Source organism: Lichenostomus cassidix, unplaced genomic scaffold, assembly GCF_008360975.1.
Source record: "Lichenostomus cassidix isolate B80296 unplaced genomic scaffold, HeHo_3.0 HiC_scaffold_47, whole genome shotgun sequence".
Classification (NCBI taxonomy): Eukaryota; Metazoa; Chordata; class Aves; order Passeriformes; family Meliphagidae; genus Lichenostomus; species Lichenostomus cassidix.
Window position 1 is genome coordinate 1,964,634 of NW_028147553.1, and position 25,336 is coordinate 1,989,969.

Consider the following 25,336-nt stretch of genomic DNA (forward strand, 5'->3'; position numbering starts at 1 on the left):
TGGGTGTAGTTAAAGAGATAGGATTATATATTTTTATATTTTTTTTTTTGGGTATATAAGTTAATGATAGGGGATAAAGGATTATTATATTATTAATTTAAGATATATATATATACACACATATATATATAATTATGTATAAATAATGTTATGAATGGTGAATGGTGGTATGTTGTTATTTTAATTTTATATGTGGTTTTTATTTAAAATTAAATTTTTTTGAGGGATATATTGTGGTTTTTTATTTTTTTGTATTATTTATTACGTATATTTTGGTTTTTGGGTAAAGATAATTTTATGGATGGGTTTGTTTTTATGTGAGGTAGAATTAATTTAGATAGTTTTTTTTAACAAGTTTTTGGTATGTATTGTTGGGATTTTATTTTTATTTATTGTATGTAGAAGTTTAGATTGGGTAGGATTTGTTTGGTTGATGGAGCCTCGGGTATTGATTAATTAGGTGGTTTTTGTTAAATGTTTTTAATTTTTGTAAGTTTTTTTATTTAATGTTTTTAGGGTGGTTTTTAATAGTTTACTATATTGTTTTATTTTGTTAGTAGTTGGTGTATGATAGGGAATGTGGTATATTTATTTAATGTTATGGTTTTTAGTTTAGTTGTTTATGAGGTTATTTTTAAAATGAGTTTTGTTATTTGATTTAATTTTTTTAGGGGTATTATGTTTTTATAGGATTTGGTTTTTAAGGCCTAGGATGGTGTTATGAGTAGTGGTATGAGGTATAGGGTAGGTTTTTAGTTATTTAGTGGTGGTTTTTATTATTGTGAGTATATAGTGTTTGTTATGGTGGGTTTGAGGTAGTGTGATGTAATTAATTAGTTAGGTTTTTTTATATTTATATTTTGATTATTTTTTATTATATTATAGGGGTTTTATTTGTTTGGTTTGTTTGATGGTAGTATATGTTTTATAGTTATGGATAATTTGAGAGATGTAGTTTATGGTTAGATTTATTTTTTGGTTTTGTGTTTATTTATAGGTGGTATTTTTGTTTTGATGGTTTGAGGTATTATGGGTTTATTGAGTTAGGAATAAATTTTTTTTATGTTGTTAATTTAAGTTTATTTGGGATATTGGTGGATTTTTATAGGTAGTTTTTTTGTTTGGTTAGCGATGTTTTTTTATTTTTTAGTTGTTTAAATTGGGGTTTTTTATGTTGTTAATTAGGTTTTTTTTATTTTTTTTAGTTAATTTTATAGAGTATTGGTTATTATTTATGAATTAGTATAAAGGTAGAGTTTTGGTTATTTTTTTTAGTAATGTTTAGGGTTAATTGAATGGTTTTGAGTTTAGTGAATTGGCTTGATTTACTTTTTTTTTTTAGTTTTTGTAATTTGTTGTGTGGGGTTTTATACAGTTGTTTTTTATTTTTGTTTTGTTTTTATAAGATGATAGGAATTATTAGTGAAAAGAGTGTAGTGTGTTTTATTTGTTGGTAGTTGGTTGTATGGTGGGGTTTTTTTTTGCATGGGTTATTTGTTTTAGTTTTTTTTTTTTAGTTAGATTAAAATTTTTATTTTTAGGTTAATTTGTAATTATTTTTAAAATTTTAGGGTGATTTAGATTTTTTTATACGGGTGCGCTGTGTGATAAGGGTAATTTATTTGCTTTATGTGCTATTGGTGGTATGATGAGTAGAGGGAATTTTTGTTTTAAATATTTATTTTAGTATTGGTAGTTGAGGTGTTAGGAGTTGTGTTTTTGTGTTAAATTATTTTTGAGGTAGTTTGGATTTTTTTATATGTTGTTAGGATTTTTTTTTTGTTGGGGTGTAGTTGGTTTTAGATTTTTTGTAATTTTGGTTTTAAAATTTTAGTGGTTGGTTTTGGGTTTTATTAGGTATTTTTTGTTAAAGGTTTTAGGATAGGTTATGGTTTTTAGTTGTAGAGTAAAGTACATTTTTTACTTTTGGTTTTGTTTTGATTGGGTTAAGGGTTATTGTATGAGTAATTTTTTGTTTGATTTGAGTGAAGGTTTGTTGTTTAGGGTTTTAGTGGAAATTATTTTTTTATGGGTAATTAGGTAGAGAGGATTTATAATTTGGCTGTACTCAGGGATGTGTATTTTTTAAAAGTTTATAGTTTTTAGGAAAGTTTGTGGGGTTTTTTTGTTGGTTGGGGGGATATTGTGATGATTTTATTGATAATTTTAGTAGGAATTTGATGTTTATTTTGTTATTTTATTTTTAGGAATTGGATTTTTTTGGTAGGTTTTTTGATTTTGTTTTTTTTATAGTGAAATTGGTTTTTAGGAGAATTTGGATTTTTTTTTTTTTTTGGTGTTTTTTTATATAATGATGTTATTAATGTATTGTAAATGTTTTGGAGTTTTATTTTTTTTTTAATGTAGTTTGGATTAGTTTATGATAAATGGTGGGATTGTGTTTTTATTTTTGGGGTAATTTGTTTTAGGTGTATTGTATGTTTTTTTTAGGTGAAAGTAAATTGAGGTTTGTATTTTGTTGTTAGAGGAATGGAGAAAAATGTATTTGTAATGTTAATAGTAGTATATTATTTTGTTGCTTTGGATTTTAGTTTATATTGGAGTTTTAGTATGTTTGGTATAGTAGTATTTAGAGGTGGAGTTATTTTATTTAAGGTATGATAGTTTATAGTTAATTTTTTTTTTTTTTTAGATTTTTGTATAGGTTAGATGGGGTTGTTAAAGGAAGAATGGGTTTTGTTGATTATTTTTTGGTTTTTTAGTTTATGGATTAGTTTGTGAATGGGAATTACGGTATTACGAGTTGTTTGGTATTGTTGGCAGTGTGTAATTGAGGTTGTAATTGGTATTTGTTGTTTTTTTTTTTTAGGAGTTTTATTGTAGATGGGTTTTTTGATAGTTTAGGTAAGGTGTTTAATTGTTTTATGTTTTTTGTTTTTACAGTAGTTATTTTAAATGTTTATTTGAGTTTTTTTGGGTTTTTGAAATATTTATTTTGGCGGAAGTTTATATTTAAAATATATGGAGTTTTTGGGTTAGTTATAATGGAATGGTTTTTTTATTTTTTTTTAGTTAGGTTTATTTTAGTTTTTATGAGGGTTAAGTTTTGTGATTTTTTTGTAATGTTGGAAATAGAAATAGGTTTTGTTTTTATATGTTGTGATGGTATTATTGTGTATTGTGTATTAGTGTTAATTAAAGTTTTGTATTTTTGTGGTTTTGATGTGTTAGGTTATTGAATTTATACTGTTTAAAAAATTTGGGTTTTTTTGGTTTTTATTTGGTTAGAGGTAGGGTTTTTTTAATTATGGTGGGTATTTGTGTTAGAGGTTTTTTTAAGGGAATTAGATATATTGAGTTATTTTTTTTTTGGTGGAGTTTTTTTTTTGAGTTTTTTTTTTTTTTTAATTTACGTATTTGTTGTGTTAGGATAGCAGTGGGTTGTTTATTTTATTTGTTTATGTTTTTTTTATTGTTATATAGGAAATATTATAATTTATGTTGAGGGATATATTTAGTTTTTATAGCTGAGGAGTGTTTGCGTGGGGTAGTAGAATTTTTGGTTTGTATTGTTGAGATTTGGAGAAGGTTGTTTTAAATTTTTTTATTGAGTTTTTTATGATTTATTTTATTTTATTTTTTAGTTTTTGTAGATTTGTTTTTATAGTTGAGATTTTTGTATTTATTGGGTTATGTATGATATTTGTATATGTTTGGAGTTTTTTTGTTATATTATGTATAGTTTTATGTTTGTTATTTTGTTTTATAATGGTTAAAGTAGAAGTATATTTTGATGGTTTAAGTTTTAGGAGTTTTTGTTATATTATAGGTGTATATTTTATTTTATTTGGGTTTATAATTGGATTTGGGTTTGTTATGTTTTTTGAGAAGATAATTTTTATTATTGTTATTTTTTTTAAGCGTTGAATTTTTTGTTTTATAGTTTTTTATTGAGTTTGTTGTGAATAGAGATTGTTGGGATGTAGGTATTTTTTTTTGTAGTTTTGATAGTTCATTTTTAGAGGTTGTTGTAGTTAGGTTTATTTTGTATAGTTTGGTTGATATTTGGGTTACGTGATATAGTTTTTAAATGTTTTGTTTTAGTAGGATTTAGAAGTGTAATATTGTTTGTAGTATTTTAAAGATGGATTAATTAATTAATTGTAGATTTATTATTTTGTTGGATATAATTTTTTTTAGGTAGTGAAGGTTTTTTATATTTATGGATTTAATAATGATTTTTGATTTAGTTGTTGGTTTTGAGGGTCCCTCCCTATTGTTATTTGGGTGATTAGTTTTAAATTGGGTTTTTTTGTTTTTTGTAATAGGAGTAATTGTTATTGGTTTAGGTTTTTTTATTTTTTGTTTTATAATATTTGATAGTGTATGATAAGTATATGTTAGGGTTTAATATATTGTATTGTAGTTGTTTTTGTATTTTTTTTTAGATATTTTTTTACTTTAGTTGGTTTTGGGATTTGTTTGGGGGAAATTTTTAGTTTATTGGATTAGAGAATTTTTTTAAAGTTTTATTTATGTTTTTTTATATTTTATATTATTTAATTTTTTTTATATTTGGATTAGGTGTTTGTTTTTGTTTAGTTTTTTTTTTTTTAGTTTTTATTTTGGTAAAATTGAATATTATATACATGGAAATTTTTAGGTAAAGTATTTGTATAATTAAGTTAATGGTTTTTTTAACATTTAGGAAAAATTGAATATTTTTAAAAGTTGATATACTAGATTTAAAGGGAAAGAGATGGGTGAGGAGTTAGGAAGTTTCACTCTCTACTTTTTTAACAGGTTGGGTAATATTATTAATAAAACTCTAAAACAGGTTACTAAAACTAGAGGAGGAAATTAACAGAGCATGTACATCTTTAACTGTTTTTCATATTTTTTTACAGATTGTTAGTATTACACACATTACTATAACAAGTTGGAGTTGTGTCTCTGATTGGTGGAAATTATACATTAGGGACAGGATTGTTTTTACTTGTTGGTAGGGAAATAAATTTATGTGCTAAACAGTATTATATTAAATAATTTTTTATCAAACAGCATAGTGATTATTGATGGTTGTAATTTAATATCAAGCGTTTAAAACTAGAATGTAATTATTAGGGTTTTTTTTTTCTTTTTTTAATTTTATAAAAGGTGTAGAACAAGTAATTAAGGCCCCGTAAATTGGGCGCCAAATATGTCGCGGGTTAATGATAAGATTTTCTTTTTTTTGAGAGTGAAGGGTTTTGACACTTTTTTTTTTACTTTTAACAGAATTTTTTAGATGGAAGTGAAGAAAAAATTATTTATTTAATAAAATTACGCAGAGTGCCTTATAAGGCACAGGGGAAGGGGAAAAAACAAGGTGAAAGGCAGTTATTTAACTTGATTAAAAAGTCTTTTTTTCAGACGCAGTTTTTCTCTTTTTCGCCCCCCACCCGGGGCCGGGCGGAGCTTTCTGGAGAGCTCTGCTGTTTTTTGGCTTTTTTGGGTCTCCGGGTGGTAAAGCAGATCGAAGAGAAGGGGTCCAAACGAGGAAAAAGAAGAAGAATGGAAAAAACGGGAATAGAGCTCACTCTGACCTTTGTCCAGCACGCAGTTTCTGCCGGGCGACGAATCCTCCCCCGGAGCAAGGCTTGGAGAAAATGTTTTCAAAACAACTCGCGTTTTTTTCTGCGGCTGGGTGCAGTTAAAGAGATAGGACTACACATTTTTACACTTTTTTTTTTTTTTGGCATATAAGCCAACGATAGGGGATAAAGGATTATCATGCTGGACGGCACCCCATTTTCGGAGCGGTCCGTGGGGAGTGGTGTCCCGCGGGGCCCCGAGCCGGCGGCGCCGCTCTCCCTCCCCGGGCTGGGGGCCGCCGGGTCAGCCCCCCACCGCCCCCGCCCCTACCTGTGTCGCCCCCGCCCCTACCTGTGTCGCCGCCGCCGCCGCCATACGCTGCGTGCCGAGGGCCCCTTTTAAGGAACCGGAAGAGGCGGGGGGGGGGCCATATAGTCGACCGCGGCGGTGCCCGCCCCGGCACACGCGGATCCCGCCAGCCCCCCGCGCCGTCCACAGCACCGCACGCTTCAGCAGAAGCCCGCAAAGCCCGGAAAATGCTGCGGTGGCACCCTCGGACTCCGCATTTTGTTCAGGCGGCACAGAGGACGCATATTGCCTCAGAGAAGACCCCGCGGCCGCCCTTTTTGAACTCGGCAACACTGCGCATGTGCGAACGATGCCGACGCCATTTTGGTAGTCCAATGCACTGCGCATGTGCGAACGATGCCGACGCCATTTTGGCACTCTACTGCACCGCGCATGTGCAAATGATGCCGACGCCATTTTGGTAGTTCACTACACTGCGCATGTGCGAACGATGCCGACGCCATTTTGGTAGTTTACTGCACTGCGCATGTGCGAACGATGCCGACGCCATTTTGTTAGTTTACTGCACTGCGCATGTGCGAATGATGCCGACGCCATTTTGGTAGTTCACTGCACTGCGCATGTGCGAATGATGCCGACGCCATTTTTGTAGTTTACTGCACTGCGCATGTGCGAATGATGCCGACGCCATTTTGTTAGTTCACTGCACTGCGCATGTGCGAATGATGCCGACGCCATTTTGGTAGTTCACTGCACTGCGCATGTGCGAATGATGCCGACGCCATTTTGGTAGTTCACTGCACTGCGCATGTGCGAACGATGCCGACGCCATTTTGTAGTCCAGTGCACTGCGCATGTGCAAAATAGGGGCGCCGCCATATTAATGGACGCGCCTATGCTTTTCCGGCCGCCGCCATCTTTTGTACGGAACAAATCAGGACCCCGCGCTATAGGTGACTACTTTATGCGCCTGATCGAAATTAAAAACTCGTATTTCGCGCTTTTGGGACATTTATGCACTCAGCAAACAGCTGCAGGGGCGTCCTCTATACTGTCCGCGTCGCCCACGGGCGGCGGCAACCGCGCGAGCGGTGGGAAAAAACCGGAATTTGCCGATCGCTTTCGAGACAAAATGGCGGCCCCGCCGAACCGCAGCGCACACACCCGCCCCCAAAGACCACTCCGCACCTGTCCGCAGCGCCGGGGAAGCCCGCCAAGCAGCCGAATCGCCGTTTTCGGGGTCAGGACTTCGCGGCCGCCATTTTGGTAGTCCAGTGCACCGCGCATGTGCGAAACGGGCGCCGCCATATTAATGGGCGCGCCTGTGCTTTTCCGGCCGCCGCCATCTTTTGTACGGAACAAATCGGGACCCCGCGCTACGGGTGAGTACTTTAAGCGCCTGATCAAAATTTAAAACCTGGATTTCGAGCTTTTGGGACATTTCTTCATTTGCAAAGCAGGGTCCTGGGAATTACAATTGCTCTGTTACATCATAGTAAATGTGCACACTCAGCTAGAAGTAGGCACTGGGAATTGTCTTCTGTGACTTCATTCAGGAAACTGCTGCTTCTTTCTCTCTTTCATGCATAGGCACAGTTTCCCACAGAATATTTACCACTGGCCTTTTGCTTTCATCCCCCTTCTATTTTATTTCCATTTCATTCCCTAAATTCCTTACATCCTGATACTTTTCTTACTGACTGGAAGATGACAATCATAAATGGACAACAAATTTAAAAGACTGCAATTGCCAGTGCTCAGGAAGGACTTGTGAAGTGCTGCTTCTCCATCTTGGTCACCATGTCACAGAATCCAGCCAGAAGATGCTGGTCTGGCGCTGTACAAACTTCCAGGTCTGGGTAGAAAGAAAAAGTTCATGAAGTACTTTACCTCGGAGAACATTTTCCATGTTTTTAAAATCTGGCTGAATAGATAGAAAAATTGGCACATCAAGCCTGTATCTATTTCAATCCAGCATCACTTTAAACTGTTAAAAACTTAAGGGGTTTGGATGATGGTGCTACCGCTTCTTAGATTACAAATTTGGCTCTGCTGATCTCAAAACATTTTTCCAAATTTTTTATTAAATACTGGACACTAAATAACACATTCAGCCTTAGACCTGAACATATATTTTTCCTGTACGTAGGCTGTTTAACCCATGCACAGCCTACTGAAATTCACTTTAGCATTAAACCTGATTCATGTGGCTCAGTTCTGAGAGCCTTACTGAATTGCATCTCCTGAAATGTCCACGTACAGAAATTTGAAATGGCCTAAGAAAAAAAATACAGCTTTACTGATCCTTTAAATGCCATCTTCAAGGAAGCTCATGTCTCATTCTGGGGAGGGAAGGATAACTGCATTCCCCTTCCTCCCCTGTGCCCTACGTGACACACTGCGAGACGGTTCAGAGGGTTTAGCTCAGCCTGAGTAGGAAGCGCTGCACAGCTCAGATGGCGGGTGCTTGTCAGTATCTGTTCCACGTGCTGTTCCAGTCAGCCAGGTCAGAGGGAAGCAAGGAAGAGGCTCAAAGAAAGAGTTCGGAGGTAGCGGTTGTATAATCATTCAGTCTCAATGTGCGAGCAGCCCAGGCCACGCTTCTGCTGGAAGTGTTCTGTGTGGTTTAACTCACGTTGCTGTGACCAAAACACCTGAGCAACACTTTGCTTTCCTTGGTGCATTTAGCACATCTCTGGTCAGCACACTGGTTGTATTAGGTTATCCAAATACACTGCAGTCTGATGGGATCCTTCTCAAGGCCTGCTGAAAGCACTTCAGTTTAAATGTCAGCAGCTTCACTGCTCATTTGTTTAGAACTTAGCAGGAGCACACCATAGAGCTATTTTTCTTACTTGCCGTAAGAAACAGGGGGTATATTGAGTCTTTAAAATAGGACTCTGACATATCTTACCTGGAAAGGTTTCCCTCATGGATCAGCAGCGTGTTCTCTCTCCCTCTTCCTGCTGCTCACTCATCCCAAAACAGAACCTGGCTTTAACTGGTGTCTCCTTTCAACAGGTAGGAAATATTTCCACCCTACAGCCTTGCACAGAGTTTGGACAAGGATCCCAGGACTCCAAGGCCAACCACAGGCCTAGTTCCTGGCAGCTTTAGTCTAGCAGAAATACTGCCATTTTCACAATTTTAGGATGCAGAATCCCACATTTGGCTCTGGGCACCTGGCATGGAACAATGGCTCTTTTCCACAGGTTGGAAACATCTCCACCCTCCTGTCATGGACACACTTGCAAATGCAACTTGACCTAATCGAAACCATCTGGCAAGGCTTAATAACAACACAGAAGATACAGTACATCACATGTGTGTTACCTCACTCACTTCAGTAGGGCTTTGTGAAAGGGAAAACCTGACCATTTGAACCTTTGTAGAAACCTGTTTGGTGGGATTAGGGACAGCAAGCTATATTGGTATCAATCATAGAAATAATTTCTTTGCATTGATTTTAATTTTTCACTACCCAGCATGACAGCTGGAAGTGCTTGTTCAGGGCACCAAATATAAACAAATATTGCAGCAATGATATCAAAGGATGCAAAACCGATAACCAGCTAAAAACTGTTCTTTGCCCAAAACAATGATGGCAGCCACATGCCCTTCTCTCTACCTGGAAGACAGATCTCGGGGAGTGTCTGACAGCACAGAGGCTCTACACAATCTTCACCACTATGTTGACAGGCACTTGCCCGCAATAAAAATGCTTACTCTACATTTTTTTTATTTTAGGTGGGACTCTGGGGCACAGGGGGCTGGATCAGGCCCTGCCCCGAGCATCTCTCAGTCATCCTTGGATAGAGCTGAGGGGCCAGGGCCCCCCAGCCCCTCCACAACACCCTCGGCCCCGTGATGCCAAGTTCTGCCCTGGGCACCAGCACAGCTGTCAGGTCTAGACGTGCGCTCCCGATTTTATAAGGTTTGCGTGGGACTCTGCAATGGGGAAGGGGGGGCCACACCTGTCTTGGGCTGACATTGGGCTCTACTGCCATGCTGCGTTAACCATGGATGGGGTAGCCAGACAAGCTGGGACTCTGCCCACGTCCCATGGGATCACCCCCATCTCCCTTGGGGTTCACCACTACAGCCCCATCCCACCCTGGACAAACTCTCACACCCCCGGGGGTGACAACATGGGCAATCCCCTCAAGCTGTGCACCCCCTCCCCATATCCCCGTGTCTCTGTGACATCTCCTCCTGTGTCCCGGCTCTGCCTCCCACACCTTTCTCCCTTCCAGTACTCCCACTGCCTCTCCCAGCATCTCCAGCTTCTTGCTCTCACTTCCAAGTGTGGGACACCCCGTTTTGGGGGAGGACATGTTTGGTGCCAGCGTGCTGTCCAGACCCACCGAGGCTCTGCCAGGACAATGAATGTGGCAGGTACCAGCATGGGCATCAGGCTGGGGGCAGGAAGGGGGCGCCACCGTGACTCCTCCAAATGCCCTCATGTGGTTCTGGGGGTCCACGCTCAGGGTGTCAGTGCTGGAGGATGACAGAGACTCCCAGATGGCAGGAGAAGGTCCAGAGCTAGGTGCTGCTGTGGCCCCAGTGCTGGAATATTTGGATCCAACTGACCCCCCTGGTCTGCAGCCATTGGAAGGGGCTAGGCTCCTCTTCAACAAGGAAGCCCCTGATTCTTTCACTAATCCCCTGACTTTCTCACAGGGACCACGCCATGATCATAGGGAATATGGGGAAGAGAGAAAGGTTCTGGCAACTTCTTGCCAAACAAGTGGTCTGGTCTCAGCTTGCCTCTGCTGATGGCTGGGGGATGTCAGGCTGCTTAGTGAAACTAGGACCTTTTATGCTGTTGCGGGGGGTCAGCGCTTTGCGGTATCCTTCCTGCCAGGAGACCGGGGAAGGCAGGAGGGACCCCCGTGCAGACCTACACTACAGGGTGCCCCTCATTTGTGGCACATCAGACGGACATTCCTGAGGCAGAGGGATGCCCCTGCTTCAGAGGGTAACATTAGGCAGAGCAGGGGGTACCACAGCAATCCCAGGAGGAAGTGACAAGCCTGGGAGCACCACATGGGCCTCTTTGGGCTCAGGGTGGCCATGACAGGACACAGGCCACAGGCCACATGGGCTGAGGAGCTGGAGGGGACAGGCACACAGTCAGTACCTGCTTTTGAGGGGACACACAGGCTGGAGGTAGGCGCTCTTTGGGATAGAGTGGAAGCCCTGACCTGGCGTCACCACAACAGCCACCCACGCCATAACTGGGAACACCGCACTTTCACCATTCCCAGCACAGATACAGATGGGGATCTTCGGTGAATCGTTTCTCAAGTGCCAAAAACCACATTGAAACACTGAAAAACTACAACCTCCCCTATCTGATCGAAGTACATCACATCTGTACTTGCAGCTCCAGGCCAAACAAACACACACACACACACACACACAGAGACACAAAGAGACATTAGACAGGATGTGCAACAAGGGGACACGACAATGAGAGAAAACTCTCTGTGAGATGACTGCAATGATCGAGAAGATGAGGAATGAGATGGCCCAGGTGAGACTGATGGTGAGCTAACCAGGCCCAAAAAACCCCGGCAGAAGATGCTAACGTGATCACATTACGAAAAGCTCGCCAAAATGGCAAAGATGGAAGCCCGTGAATCACGAAGATAGGGACAAGATTCTGACCACACACCCTTACGAGTCCTAGCTTGCTATAATGGATCACTGCCATGTACAGCTGTCGATACGGCTTAGAACAAGACTGTAAAAGGCTTCCGACTCGATGCTTCTAAAGAGATGCAGAGATTCTGATGCACACCTGAGCTCGGGCATTGAAGGTTCAAAGATATCGGCGCCAAGCTGAGGAACACGGAGATCAGAGATGGTAAGGATGGCCTGGCCTTTTAGATAATCCCCTCAAAGGGGTGAGGCAAAAGATATGCAACGCAAGACACACAAAAGACAGGGAACGCACGGTAGACAAGCGATGCGACACACACCAGGACCGCCCTGCCCTGCGCAGCTCTGCGTCATCATCAGAAGTCAGGGTCTCCCTTTACGTGACCTAAGGGGCCCTTTTTTGGACATCCCCACGTCCAAAGCTAATACAACAATCCCTCCCGGCGAGTCCTAGCCTGGCACCCGGCTTCCATCCCCTCTGTGAGTAATAGTGCTTGACTTATCCCTTAGACATCCAGGGATGTGAATCCGTGTCTGGTGACAAAGAACACCTCCTTGACATCTCGGAAGTTCCTGCTGTCACCAGGCAGTTCTCTCTCTTAGTCTACTACAAAAAAGAACTCCAAACATCAACGCATGAGCTAAGGGGAACATCAGCAATCTGTTACAAGAACGGTCAGTCACAATGATCAAGATGGCTGTGAGATAATGCTACGTTCAGAACGCTCCACGCATCCTTACAAGCCCTAAGACGTTACAACTCACACCCGGAAAGGATGGATGGCAATACAGCCGGGAACAAGGCCTCAAAACACATCTGACTCCACGCTTCCAATACGCGGTTCCAAGACACGGCCGAGACAAGAATAAGAACAAATCACGCTGGCATCGGACCGAGAAGCGCAAATATTTGAGAACCCAGAGATGCCAACCGACGCTCGCAATAAAGCACAACAGACAGAGACAATTGATCTGAGACATCCCAAAGACAGAGCAGACGACAAAAGACGCCAGACAACATGACACAAACTGGAACTGCTCCGTGCTGTGCATCCTTACAGTTGCAAACAAAGTAAAGCTGCTGCCGCCTCTGGCTCTACTAAGAAGTCCCTCAGAGAACATCTCTTTCCCTGAGCTAATTTTTAGATCTCTCACGGGAATTTCTGGCCTGCTACCCCGCTATCGTCCCATCTCTGGGTTATGGCCCCCAACTTATCTTTTAGACGGCCGGCAACGGGAATCCACGCTGGACGCAAAGGGACTCCGCCTCGGCTCTCTCGGAAGGCCCCGGTATGGCTGGTGAGCTCCTTAGTTGGCTACGAAAAAGAAAACCAAAGTCAATGCATGAGTTTAGCGGCACGTGGGACAAATCCCCACAATCCAGCCACTTGCCATTTCCTAAGTGCACTTAGGCCTGTAAGTCTCCAGCTTCATCCCCACTTGAAGGCTGTGGCTGTCATTATGATGGACACCTGGGTTACCGAGAGGTAGAATTACGTGCCGTTACTGTGAGGAGGGGGTGTATTTGTGCGCCTTAGCACACATAAACGCACCTGCTGGTCTTGGGGAAAGGTCTTACGGGGCCCCTCAATGGACACTATTTCCCACTGTGCTGCCTTCAACCCCTCACCTCACCCCCCTTTAATTCCTAACCTAGTGCCCTGCTCACTCTCCTTCTCCTTGTAATGATCCTCACCTTACTTACTGGAAGCCTCAGCTTTGGATGTCATCTTTGACAAGAGGCAGGTCTCTTTTTTGACATGATGAATCTGATGAAAAAGTTTCAAGCGCCACACTTAACACAATCAGGAATTTCAGGAAGTTCCAATGCTTCTTAGAAAAAGAAAACCAACATCAAAATACAAATTCTGTTAAATTACAAAGCACAAAAGCATCTTACCAACTCTGAACATACAACCCAAAATAATGAACTTAAATACTCACTGCATTCAGCGCTACCTTCCTCACCATGTCTTCAAAGCCTCTCTTGCTTTAGATGCCAAAAGCACCTGCTTGAAAAAACCTGAGCTGAAAAAGCCCCTTCCTTTAAATGAGAAGACAGCTCTGACTCCAGTGAACTCCAGAGAGAAAATAAACCCCTTAGCCAAAGGCTGGGGTTAATATACCCCTGGCTGGGCCCGCCTCTCGTTCCCAGCATGCCTGAAAAAAGGGAGGAGGCAAATACCATTGGGTATCAAAGCCCTCAGAGCAGCTGTGGCTCTTAGGTTCCTCTGACTTACCTTTCTGGTGAGTAAAGGGCTTGATAGAGAAGAAAACTCTTCAGGGAAATTACTATACTTTATTATTTTATACAGCCGCATCAAGCAAAAGGGTGTAAATGAGGTAAGAAATGAAACTTTGTGTTTTGGCAGCATACCTGCGTAAGTTGAATAATTTGTTGCTAACTTGTAGAATTATTCTTTGCTGATTGCTAAGTAGTATTCCACATGTGACCTAAGTAGGGAAGATTAGTAACGATGTGAATGTTGTACGGAGCTCTCTAATTAGGGTGTTACGCATTATAAATAAAAGCGAGAAAAGCAACCGACTGTTGCGGGCCATTGGGGTTAAGAATGCGCAAAGCTCGCTCCCGTACGAGACTTCTGGTACCGGGGTACAGGTAGAAGCGTTTGCTGCTCCTTGAAAGGCGGGGGGGCAGGTGGAGAAGAGTCAGCTGCTTGTTCCCTCCCCTACACAGCCTATTGTCTGCCCTAAAACACTGGGGTGCCAGGCTTTCATTTTTGTGGAAAAGAACCAGTCTTCTCCGCCACTATTTTGAAATCTGAAATAGAATTCCGTTGGCAGTTTGGAACTTGGTGTCCTGGCGTTTTGAAACTGGGTGTTTTTGGCATTTTGAAACTTAGTGTTCTGGTACTTTAAAACTGACATTTTGCAACCTGTTTTTCTGATGGTTTGAGATTTGTTTTTCTATTATTTTGAAACTAGCTTATTCTGGTATTTTGGAATCAGATTTTGTTTGGGGGGTTTTTGGTGTTTTGGAACCTAATTTTTCTAGGCCGGTTTTTGGTATTTTTTTAAGCCCGATTTCTTTATTATTTTCTGGAGGGGGGGTTGTGCGTGTTGGTGTGGATTTAGGGCTTTTTGTTTGATTTTGGTTTTTCTTGGCTTTTTTTTGATTTTGGTTTTTGTGGCTTTTTTGTTTTGTATTTCATTGTTTAGGAGTTTTTTATTTTTATTATTTTTTTTTACAACTTACTGGAATTCCCGATTGTATAGAGTGTGATGCTTGAAATTTTTTCAGCAGGTTCATAACGTCACGAGGTACGTGCCTCACATCAAAGACGGCATCCAAAAGCGAGGCTTCTAGTAAGTAAGGTGGGGATCTGTACAAAGTAAGTGACCTGCAGATGGACTTAGAGCGCCCGTCGCGGAGACCCCGATCGCCCCAGGATCTGTGACAGCCGGTCTGAAGGTGAGACTTAGAGCACCTGTCTGGGAGACCCCGATCGTCCCAGGATCCGTACAAAGTAAGTGGCCTGCAGGTGGATTTAGAGCGCCCGTATTACGGACCGCGATCGCTCCGGATTCTGTGAAAGCTGGCCTGAAAGTGAGATTTAGAGCGCCCGTGTTCGGGACCCCGATGGCCCGGGATCTGTATAACGTAAGCGGCCTGCAGGTAGACTTAGAGCGCCCGTCTTGGAGAGCGTGATCGCCCCGGGATCTGTACAAAGTAAGCGGCCTGCAGGCTGACTTAGAGCACTCGTATCGGACAACCTGATCACCATGGGATCTGTACAAAGTAAGTGGTCTGCAGTTGGACTGAAAGCGCCTGTGTTGGAGACCCCGATTGCCCCAGGATCTGTGAAAGCTGGCCTGAAGGTAAGACTTACAGCGCCCGTCTTGGAGACCCCTATCGTCCCAGAATCTGTACAAAGTAAGTGGCCTGCAGGTGGACTTAGAGCACTTGTATGGGACACCCCGATCACCCTGGGATCTGTACAAAGTAAGTGGCCTGCAGGTGGAGTTAGACCCCCTGTCATGGAGACCCCGATTGTCCCAGGATGTGTGAAAGCTGGCCTGAAGGTAAGACTTAGAGCGCCCGTCTTGGCGACCCCGATCGCCCCTGGATCTGTGACAGCTGGTCTGAAGGTAAGACATACAGTGCCTGTCTGGGAGACCCCTATCGTCCCAGAATCTGTACAAAGTAAGTGGCCTGCAGGTGGACTTAGAGCGCCTGTCTTGGAGACCCCGATTGCCCCAGGATCTGTACAAAGTAAGTGGCCTGCAGGTGGACTTAGAGCACCCATGTAGGAGACCAGGATTGCCCCAGGATCTGTACAAAGTAAGTGGCCTGCAGGCTGGCTTAGAGAACTTGTATCAGGCACCCTGATCGCCCTGGCATCTGTACAAAGTAAGCGGCCTGCAGGTGGACTTAGAGCACCGGTCTTGAGGACCCAGATCAACCTGAGATCTGTACAAGGCAAGTGGCCTGCAGGTGGACTGAAAGTGCCTGTCTTGGAGACCCGGATAGCCCCAAGACCTGTACAAGGTAAGTGGCCTGCAGTTGAACTCAGAATGCCCGTCTTGGAGACCCAGATCGCCTCCGGATCTGTACAAAGTAAGTGGCCTGCAGATGGATTTATAGTGCCCGTGTTGGAGACCCCGATCGCCCCAGGATTTGTGGCACCTGGTCTGAAGGTGAGTCTTAGAGCGCCTGTCTGGGAGACCTCGATTTTCCCAGGATCTGTACAAAGTAAGTTGCCTGGAGGTGGACTTAGAGCGCCCGTGTAGGAGACCTGGATCGCCTCAGGATCTGTACACAGTAAGTGGCCTGCAGGCTGGCTTAGAGCACTCGTATCAGGCACTCTGATCGCCCTGGCATCTGTACAAAGTGGCCTATAGGTGGAGTTTGAGCGCCCGTTTTGGAGACCCCGATTGCCCCAGGATCTGTACAAAGTAAGTGGCCTGGAGATGGATTTAGAGCACCCGTGTTGGAGACCCGGATTGCCCCGCGCTCTGTACAAGCTAAGTGGCCTGGAGGTGGACTTAGAGTGCCCGTGTTGGGGACCTGGTTTTTCCTGGGATCTGTACAAGCTAAGTGGCCTGGAGATGGACTTAGAGCGTCTGTGCTGGTGGCCCGGGTGGCCCCGCGCTCTGTAAATAGTAAGTGGCCTGGAGGTGGACTTAGAGCGCCTGTGTTGGAGACCTGGTTTTCCCCGGGATCTGTACAAAGTAAGTGGCCTGCAGGTGGACTTAGAGTACCGGTCTTGAGGACCCAGATAGACCTGAGATCTGTACAAGGTAAGTGGCCTGCAGGTGGACTGAAAGTGCCTGTCTTGGAGACCCGGATAGCCCCAGGACCTGTACAAGGTAAGTGGCCTGCAGGTGGACTTCGAGTGCCCGTGTTGGAGACCTGGATCGCCCCGGGATGTGTACAAAGTAAGTTGCATTCAGGTGTACCAGAGCGCCCGTGTTGGAGACATGGATGGGCCCTCGCTCCATACAAATAAGTGGCCTGGAGGTGGACTTAGAGCGGCCGTGTTGGAGACCTGGTTTTTCCTGGGATCTGTAAAATGTAAGTGGCCTATAGGTGGACTTAGAGCGTCTGTGTTGGAGACCTAGTTTTCCCCGGGATCTGTACAAAGTGGCCTGGAGGTGGACTCAGAGCGCCCGTGTTGGAGACCCGGTTTTCACTTTCATCTGTACAAAGTAAGTGGCCTGGTGATGGACATGGAGCGCCTGTGATGGAGACTTGGTTTTCCCTGGGATCTGTACAAAGTAAGTGGCCTGGAGGTGGACTCAGAACGCCCGTGTTGGAGAGTTGATTTTCCCTGGGATCTGTACAAGGTAAGTGACCTGGAGATGGACTTAGAGCGGCCGTGTTGCAGACCTGGTTTTCCCTGGGATCTGTGCAAAGTAAGTGGCCTGCAGGTGGACTTAGAGCGCCCGTGTTGGACACAAGGATGGCCCCGCGCTCTGTACAGTTAAGTGGCCTGGAGATGGACTTAGAGCGCCGGTGTTGGAGACCTGGATCGCCCCAGGATCTGTAGGAAGTAAGTGGCCTGCAGGCTCCTTAGAGCACCGGTCTTTAGGACCCGGATCGCCCTGGGATCTGTACAAGGTAAGTGGCGTGGAGGTGGAGTTAGAGTGCCCGTGTTGGAGACCTGGATCGCCCCAGGATCTGTAGAAAATAAGTGGCTTGCAGGCTGACTTAGAGCACTCGTATCGGACACCCTGATCTCCCTGGGATCTGTGCAATGTAAGTTGCCTTCAGGTGTACCCAGAGCACCCGTGTTGGAGACCTGGATGGCCCCTCGCTCTGTAGAAAGTAAGTGGTTTGGAGGTGGACTTAGAGCGCCCGTGTTGGAGACACGGATGGCCCCGCGCTCTGTGCAAAGTGGCCTGGAGGTGGACATAGAGCCCCCGTGTTGGAGACCTGGTTTTTCCTGGGATCTGTAAAATGTAAGTGGCCTGGAGGTGGGCTTAGAGCATCCGTGCTGGAGACCTGGATGGTGCCGCGCTCTGTACAAAGTAAGTGGCCTGGCGGTGGATTTGGAGCGTCGGTGTTGGAGACCCGGATGGCCTCTGGATCTGTACAAAGTATCTGTACAAAGTAAGTGGCGTGGAGGTGGACTTGGAGGGCCTGTGATGGAGACCTGGTTTTTCCTGGGATCTGTACTAAGTAAGTGACCTGAAAGTGGACTTGGAGGGACCGTGATGGAGACCTGTTTTTTTCTGGGAGCTGTACAAAGTAAGTGACCTGGAAGTGGACTTGGAGGGCCCGTGATGGAGACCTGTTTTTTTCTGGGATCTGTACAAAGTAAGTGATCTGGAAGTGGACTTGGAGGGCCCGTGATGGAGAGCTGGTTTTTCCTGGGATCTGTACAAAGTAAGTGACCTGGAAGTGGACTTGGAGCGTCCGTGCTGGAGACCTGGATTGCCCCGCGGTCTGTAGAAAGTAAGTGGCGTGGAGGTGGACTTGGAGGGCCTGTGCTGGAGATCTGGTTTTTCCTGGGATGTGTACAAAGTAAGTGACCTGGAAGTGGACTTGGAGGGCCTGTGATGGAGACCTGGTTTTTTCTGGGATCTGTACAAAGTAAGTGACCTGGAAGTGGACTTGGAGGGCGTGTGTTGGAGACCTGGTTTTTCCTGGGATGTGTACATACTAAGTGACTTGGAAGTGGACTTGGAGGGCCTGTGATGGAGACCTGTTTTTTTCTGGGATGTGTAGAAAGTAAGTGACGTGGAAGTGGACTTGGAGGGCCTGTGATGGAGACTGTTTTTTCCTGGGATCTGTACAAAGTAAGTGACCTGGAAGTGGACTTGGAGGGCCCGTGATGGAGATCTGGTTTTTCCTGGGATCTGTACAAAGTGAGTGACCTGGAAGTGGACTTGGAGGGCCTGTGATGGAGACCTGGTTTTTTTTGGGATCTGTACAAAGTAAGTGACGTGGAAGTGGACTTGGAGGGCCTGTGATGGAGACCTGTTTTTTCTGGGATCTGTACAAAGCAAGTGATCTGGAAGTGGGCTTGGAGGGCCCGTGATGGAGATCTGTGTTTTCCTGGGATGTGTACAAAGTAAGTGACCTGGAAGTGGACTTGGAGGGCCTGTGCTGGAGACCTGGTTTTTCCTGGGATCTGTACAAAGTAAGTGACCTGGAAGTGGACTTGGAGCGTCCATGCTGGAGACCTGGATTTCCCCGCGGTCTGTAGAAAGTAAGTGGCGTGGCGGTGGACTTGGAGGGCCTGTGATGGAGAGCTGGTTTTTCCTGGGATGTGTACAAAGTAAGTGACCTGGAAGTGGCCTTGGAGGGCCTGTGCTGGAGACCTGGTTTTTCCTGGGATGTGTACAAAGTAAGTGACCTGGAAGTGGACTTGGAGGGCCTGTGATGGAGACCTGTTTTTTTCCTGGGATCTGTAGAAAGTAAGTGACCTGGAAGTGGACTTGGAGTGTTCATGCTGGAGGCCTGGATTGCCCCGCGGTCCGTAGAAAGTAAGTGGCGTGGAGGTGGACTTGGAGGGCCTGTGATGGAGAGGTGGTTTTTTTTGGGATCTGTACAAAGTAAGTGACGTGGAAGTGGACTTGGAGGGCCTGTGCTAGAGACCTGGTTTTTCCTGGGATCTGTACAAGGTAAGTGACCTGGAAGTGGACTCGGAGCGTCCGTGCTGCAGAGCTGGACTGCCCCGCGGTCCGTACAAATTAAGTGGCGTGGAGGTGGACTTGGAGGGACTGTGATGGAGACCTGTTTTTGTCTGGGATCTGTGCAAAGTAAGTGACCTGGAAGTGGACTTGGAGGGCCTGTGATGGAGACCTGGTTTTTCGTGGGATCTGTGAAAGGTAAGTGACATGGAAGTGGACTTGGCGCGTCCGTGCTGGAGACCTAGATTTCCCTGCGGTGTGTGGAATGTAAGTGGCGTGGAGGTGGACTTGGAGGGCCTGTGATGGAGACCTGGTTTTTTCTGGGATCTGTACAAAGTAAGTGACGTGGAAGTGGACTTGGAGCGTCCGTGCTGGAGAGCTGGATTGCCCCGCGGTCTGTAGAAAGTAAGTGGCGTGGAGGTGGACGTGGAGGGACTGTGATGGAGACCTGTTTTTGTCTGGGATCTGTGCGAAGTAAGTGACCTGGAAGTGGAGTTGGAGGGCCTGTGATGGAGACCTGTTTTTTTGTGGGATCTGTATAAAGTAAGTGACATGGAAGTGGACTTGGAGGGCCTGTGATGGAGATCTGGTTTTTTCTGGGATCTGTACAAGGTAAGTGACCTGGAAGTGGACTTGGAGGGCCTGTGATGGAGACCTGTTTTTTCCTGGGATTTGTACAAAGCAAGTGATCTGGAAGTGGACTTGGAGGGCCCGTGATGGAGATCTGTGTTTTCCTGGGATGTGTACAAAGTAAGTGACCTGGAAGTGGACTTGGAGGGCCTGTGATTGAGACCTGTTTTTGTCTGGGATCTGTGCAAAGTAAGTGACCTGGAAGTGGACTTGGAGCGTCCATGCTGGAGACCTGGATTTCCCCGCGGTCTGTAGAAAGTAAGTGGCGTGGCGGTGGACTTGGAGGGCCTGTGATGGAGAGCTGGTTTTTCCTGGGATGTGTACAAAGTAAGTGACCTGGAAGTGGACTTGGAGGGCCTGTGCTGGAGACCTGGTTTTTCCTGGGATGTGTACAAAGTAAGTGACCTGGAAGTGGACTTGGAGGGCCCGTGATGGAGACCTGGTTTTTCCTGGGATCTGTACAATGTCAGTGATCTGGAAGTGGACTTGGAGGGCCTGTGATGGAGACCTGTTTTTTCCTGGGATCTGTACAAAGTAAGTGACCTGGAAGTGGACTTGGAGGGCCTGTGATGGAGACCTGGTTTTTCGTGGGATCTGTACAAGGTACGTGACATGGAAGTGGACTTGGAGCGTCCGTTCTGGAGACCTGGATTTCCCTGAGGTGTGTGGAATGTAAGTGGCGTGGAGGTGGACTTGGAGGGCCTGTGATGGAGACCTGGTTTTTTCTGGGATCTGTACAACGTAAGTGACCTGGAAGTGGACTTGGAGCGTCCGTGCTGGAGAGCTGGATTGCCCCACGGTCTGTAGAAAGTAAGTGGCGTGGAGGTGGACGTGGAGGGACTGTGATGGAGACCTGTTTTTGTCTGGGATCTGTGCGAAGTAAGTGACCTGGAAGTGGAGTTGGAGGGCCTGTGATGGAGACCTGTTTTTTTGTGGGATCTGTATAAAGTAAGTGACTTGGAAGTGGACTTGGAGGGCCTGTGATGGAGGTCTGGTTTTTTCTGGGATCTGTACAAGGTAAGTGACGTGGAAGTGGACTTGGAGGGCCTGTGATGGTGACCTGGTTTTTTTTGGGATGTGTAGAAAGTAAGTGACGTGGAAGTGGACTTGGAGGGCCTGTGATGGAGAGGTGATTTTTTCTGGGATGTGTACAAAGTAAGTGACCTGGAAGTGGACTTGGAGGGCCTGTGATGGAGACCTGGTTTTTCCTGGGATGTGTTCGAGGTAAGTGACCTGGAAGTGGACTTGGAGCGTCCGTGCTGCAGAGCTGGATTGCCCCGCGGTCCGTACAAATTAAGTGGCGTGGAGGTGGACTTGGAGGGACTGTGATGGAGACGTGTTTTTGTCTGGGATCTGTACAAAGTAAGTGACCTGGAAGTGGAGTTGGAGGGCCTGTGATGGAGACCTGTTTTTGTGTGGGATCTGTACAAAGTAAGTGACGTGGAAGTGGACTTGGAGGGCCTGTGATGGAGATCTGGTTTTTTCTGGGATGTGTACAAAGTAAGTGGCCTGGAAGTGGACTTGGAAGGCCTGTGGTGGAGACCTGGTTTTTTTGGGATCTGTACAAAGTAAGTGACGTGGAAGTGGACTTGGAAGGCCTGTGATGGAGAGCTGGTTTTTTTGGGATCTGTAGAAAGGAAGTGATGTGGAAGTGGATTTGCAGGGCCTGTGATGGAGACCTGTGTTTTCCTGGGATGTGTACAAAGTAAGTGACGTGGAAGTGGATTTGTAGGGCCTGTGATGGAGATCTGGTTTTTCTTGGGATGTGTACAAAGTAAGTGACCTGGAAGTGGACTTGGAGCGTCTGTTCTGGAGAGGTGGTTTTTCCTGGGATGTGTACAAAGTAAGTGACTTGGAAGTAGACTTGGAGGGCCCGTGATGGAGATCTGGTTTTTTCTTGGATCTGTACAAAGTAAGTGACCTGGAAGTGGACTTGGAGGGCCGGTGATGGAGAGCTGTTTTTTCTCGGGAACTGTACAAAGTAAGTGACCTGGAAGTGGACTTGGAGTGCCTGTGATGGAGAGGTGGTTTTTCCTGGGATGTGTAGAAAGTAAGTGACCTGGAAGTGGACTTGGAGCGTTCAGTGCTGGAGACCTGGTTTTTTTTGGGATGTGTATAAAGTAAGTGAGCTGGAAGTGGAGTTGGCGTGTCCGTGTGGGAGAGGTGGTTTTTGCTGGGATGTGTACGAAGTAAGTGACCTGGAAGTGGACTTGGAGGGCCTGTGATGGAGACCTGTTTTTTCCTGGGATTTGTACAAAGCAAGTGATCTGGAAGTGGACTTGGAGGGCCCGTGATGGAGATCTGTGTTTTCCTGGGATGTGTACAAAGTAAGTGACCTGGAAGTGGACTTGGAGGGCCTGTGATGGAGACCTGTTTTTGTCTGGGATCTGTGCAAAGTAAGTGACCTGGAAGTGGACTTGGAGCGTCCATGCTGGAGACCTGGATTTCCCCGCGGTCTGTAGAAAGTAAGTGGCGTGGCGGTGGACTTGGAGGGCCTGTGATGGAGAGCTGGTTTTTCCTGGGATGTGTACAAAGTAAGTGACCTGGAAGTGGCCTTGGAGGGCCTGTGCTGGAGACCTGGTTTTTCCTGGGATGTGTACAAAGTAAGTGACCTGGAAGTGGACTTGGGGCCCGTGATGGAGACCTGGATTTCCCCGCAGTCCGTAGAACGTAAGTGACCTGGAAGTGGACTTGGAGCGTATGTGCTGGAGACCTGGATTGCCCCGCGGTCTGTAGAAAGGAAGTGGCGTGGAGGTGGACTTGGAGGGCCTGTGATGGAGAGGTGGTTTTTTCTGGGATCTGTACAAAGTAAGTGACGTGGAAGTGGACTTGGAGGGCCTGTGCTAGAGACCTGGTTTTTCCGGGGATCTGTACAAGGTAAGTGACCTGGAAGTGGACTCGGAGCGTCCGTGCTGCAGAGCTGGATTGCCCCGCGGTCCGTACAAATTAAGTGGCGTGGAGGTGGACTTGGAGGGACTGTGATGGAGACCTGTTTTTGTCTGGGATCTGTTCAAGGTAAGTGACCTGGAAGTGGACTTGGAGGGCCTGTGATGGAGACCTGGTTTTTCGTGGGATCTGTGAAAGGTAAGTGACATGGAAGTGGACTTGGCGCGTCCGTGCTGGAGACCTGGATTTCCCTGCGGTGTGTGGAATGTAAGTGGCGTGGAGGTGGACTTGGAGGGCCTGTGATGGAGACCTGGTTTTGTCTGGGATCTGTACAAAGTAAGTGACCTGGAAGTGGACTTGGAGCATCCGTGCTGGAGAGCTGGATTGCCCCGTGGTCCGTAGAAAGTAAGTGGCGTGGAGGTGGACGTGGAGGGCCTGTGATGGAGACCTGGTTTTGTCTGGGATCTGTGCGAAGTAAGTGACCTGGAAGTGGACTTGGAGGGCCTGTGATGGAGACCTGTTTTTTTGTGGGATCTGTACAAAGTAAGTGACCTGGAAGTGGGCTTGGAGGGCCTGTGATGGTGATCTTGTTTTTTCTGGGATCTGTACAAGGTAAGTGACCTGGAAGTGGACTTGGAGGGCCTGTGATGGAGACCTGTTTTTTTGTGGGATCTGTAGAAAGTAAGTGACCTGGAAGTGGACTTGGAGGGCCTGTGATGGAGACCTGTTTTTTCGTGGGATCTGTACAAAGTAAGTGACCTGGAAGTGGACTTGGAGGGCCTGTGATGGAGACCTGTTTTTTCCTGGGATCTGTACAAAGTAAGTGACCTGGAAGTGGACTTGGAGCGTCCGTGCTGGAGTCCTGGATTGCCCTGCGGTCTGTAGTAAGTAAGTGGCGTGGAGGTGGACTTGGAGGGCCTGTGATGGAGACCTGGTTTTTCCTGGGATCTGTAGAAAGTAAGTGACCTGGAAGTGGACTTGGAGCATTCATGCTGGAGGCCTGGATTGCCCCGCGGTCCGTAGAAAGTAAGTGGCGTGGAGGTGGACTTGGAGGGCCTGTGTTGGAGACCTGTTTTTTTCTGGGATCTGTAGAAAGTAAGTGACCTGGAAGTGGACTTGACACACCACAAAAAGTGGCGTGGAGGTGGACTTGGAGGGCCTGTGATGGAGAGGTGGTTTTTTCTGGGATCTGTACAAAGTAAGTGACGTGGAAGTGGACTTGGAGGGCCTGTGCTAGAGACCTGGTTTTTCCTGGGATCTGTACAAGGTAAGTGACCTGGAAGTGGACTTGGAGCGTCCGTGCTGCAGAGCTGGATTGCCCCGCGGTCCGTACAAATTAATTGGCGTGGAGGTGGACTTGGAGGGACTGTGATGGAGACGTGTTTTTGTCTGGGATCTGTGCAAAGTAAGTGACCTGGAAGTGGACTTGGAGGGCCTGTGATGGAGACCTGGTTTTTCGTGGGATCTTTGCAAGGTAAGTGACATGGAAGTGGACTTGGAGCGTCCGTGCTGGAGACCTGGATTTCCCTGCGGTGTGTGGAATGTAAGTGGCGTGGAGGTGGACTTGGAGGGCCTGTGATGGAGACCTGGTTTTTTCTGGGATCTGTACAAAGTAAGTGACCTGGAAGTGGACTTGGAGCGTCCGTGCTGGAGAGCTGGATTGCCCCACGGTCTGTAGAAAGTAAGTGGCGTGGAGGTGGACGTGGAGGGACTGTGATGGAGACCTGTTTTTGTCTGGGATCTGTGCGAAGTAAGTGACCTGGAAGTGGAGTTGGAGGGCCTGTGATGGAGACCTGTTTTTTTGTGGGATCTGTATAAAGTAAGTGACTTGGAAGTGGACTTGGAGGGCCTGTGATGGAGGTCTGGTTTTTTCTGGGATCTGTACAAGGTAAGTGACGTGGAAGTGGACTTGGAGGGCCTGTGATGGTGACCTGGTTTTTTTTGGGATGTGTAGAAAGTAAGTGACGTGGAAGTGGACTTGGAGGGCCTGTGATGGAGAGGTGATTTTTTCTGGGATGTGTACAAAGTAAGTGACCTGGAAGTGGACTTGGAGGGCCTGTGATGGAGACCTGGTTTTTCCTGGGATGTGTTCGAGGTAAGTGACCTGGAAGTGGACTTGGAGCGTCCGTGCTGCAGAGCTGGATTGCCCCGCGGTCCGTACAAATTAAGTGGCGTGGAGGTGGACTTGGAGGGACTGTGATGGAGACGTGTT

General features: G+C 45.7%; 1 protein-coding gene and 1 long non-coding RNA gene across 35 annotated transcripts in view; one reads left to right on the forward strand and one right to left on the reverse strand.

Moving 5' to 3' along the window:
• The window catches only part of LOC146422092 (uncharacterized), a 540,861-nt gene that overhangs the window by 289,835 nt on the left and 225,690 nt on the right, over nt 1–25,336 (forward strand). The window lies entirely within an intron of this gene.
• LOC146422095 (uncharacterized) lies at nt 11,885–13,717 on the reverse strand. 3 transcript variants are annotated; one of them, XR_014848379.1, is made up of 4 exons: nt 13,477–13,717; nt 13,205–13,338; nt 12,721–12,824; nt 11,885–12,106 (listed from the first exon to the last, which is right to left on the reverse strand). It is a non-coding gene; the product is annotated as an uncharacterized LOC146422095 (long non-coding RNA). The 3 variants fall into 3 exon arrangements; XR_014848380.1 differs by lacking the exons at nt 11,885–12,106; nt 12,721–12,824 and adding an exon at nt 12,897–12,980 and having other exon boundaries at nt 13,205–13,341; XR_014848378.1 differs by lacking the exons at nt 11,885–12,106; nt 12,721–12,824 and adding an exon at nt 12,897–12,980 and having other exon boundaries at nt 13,477–13,713.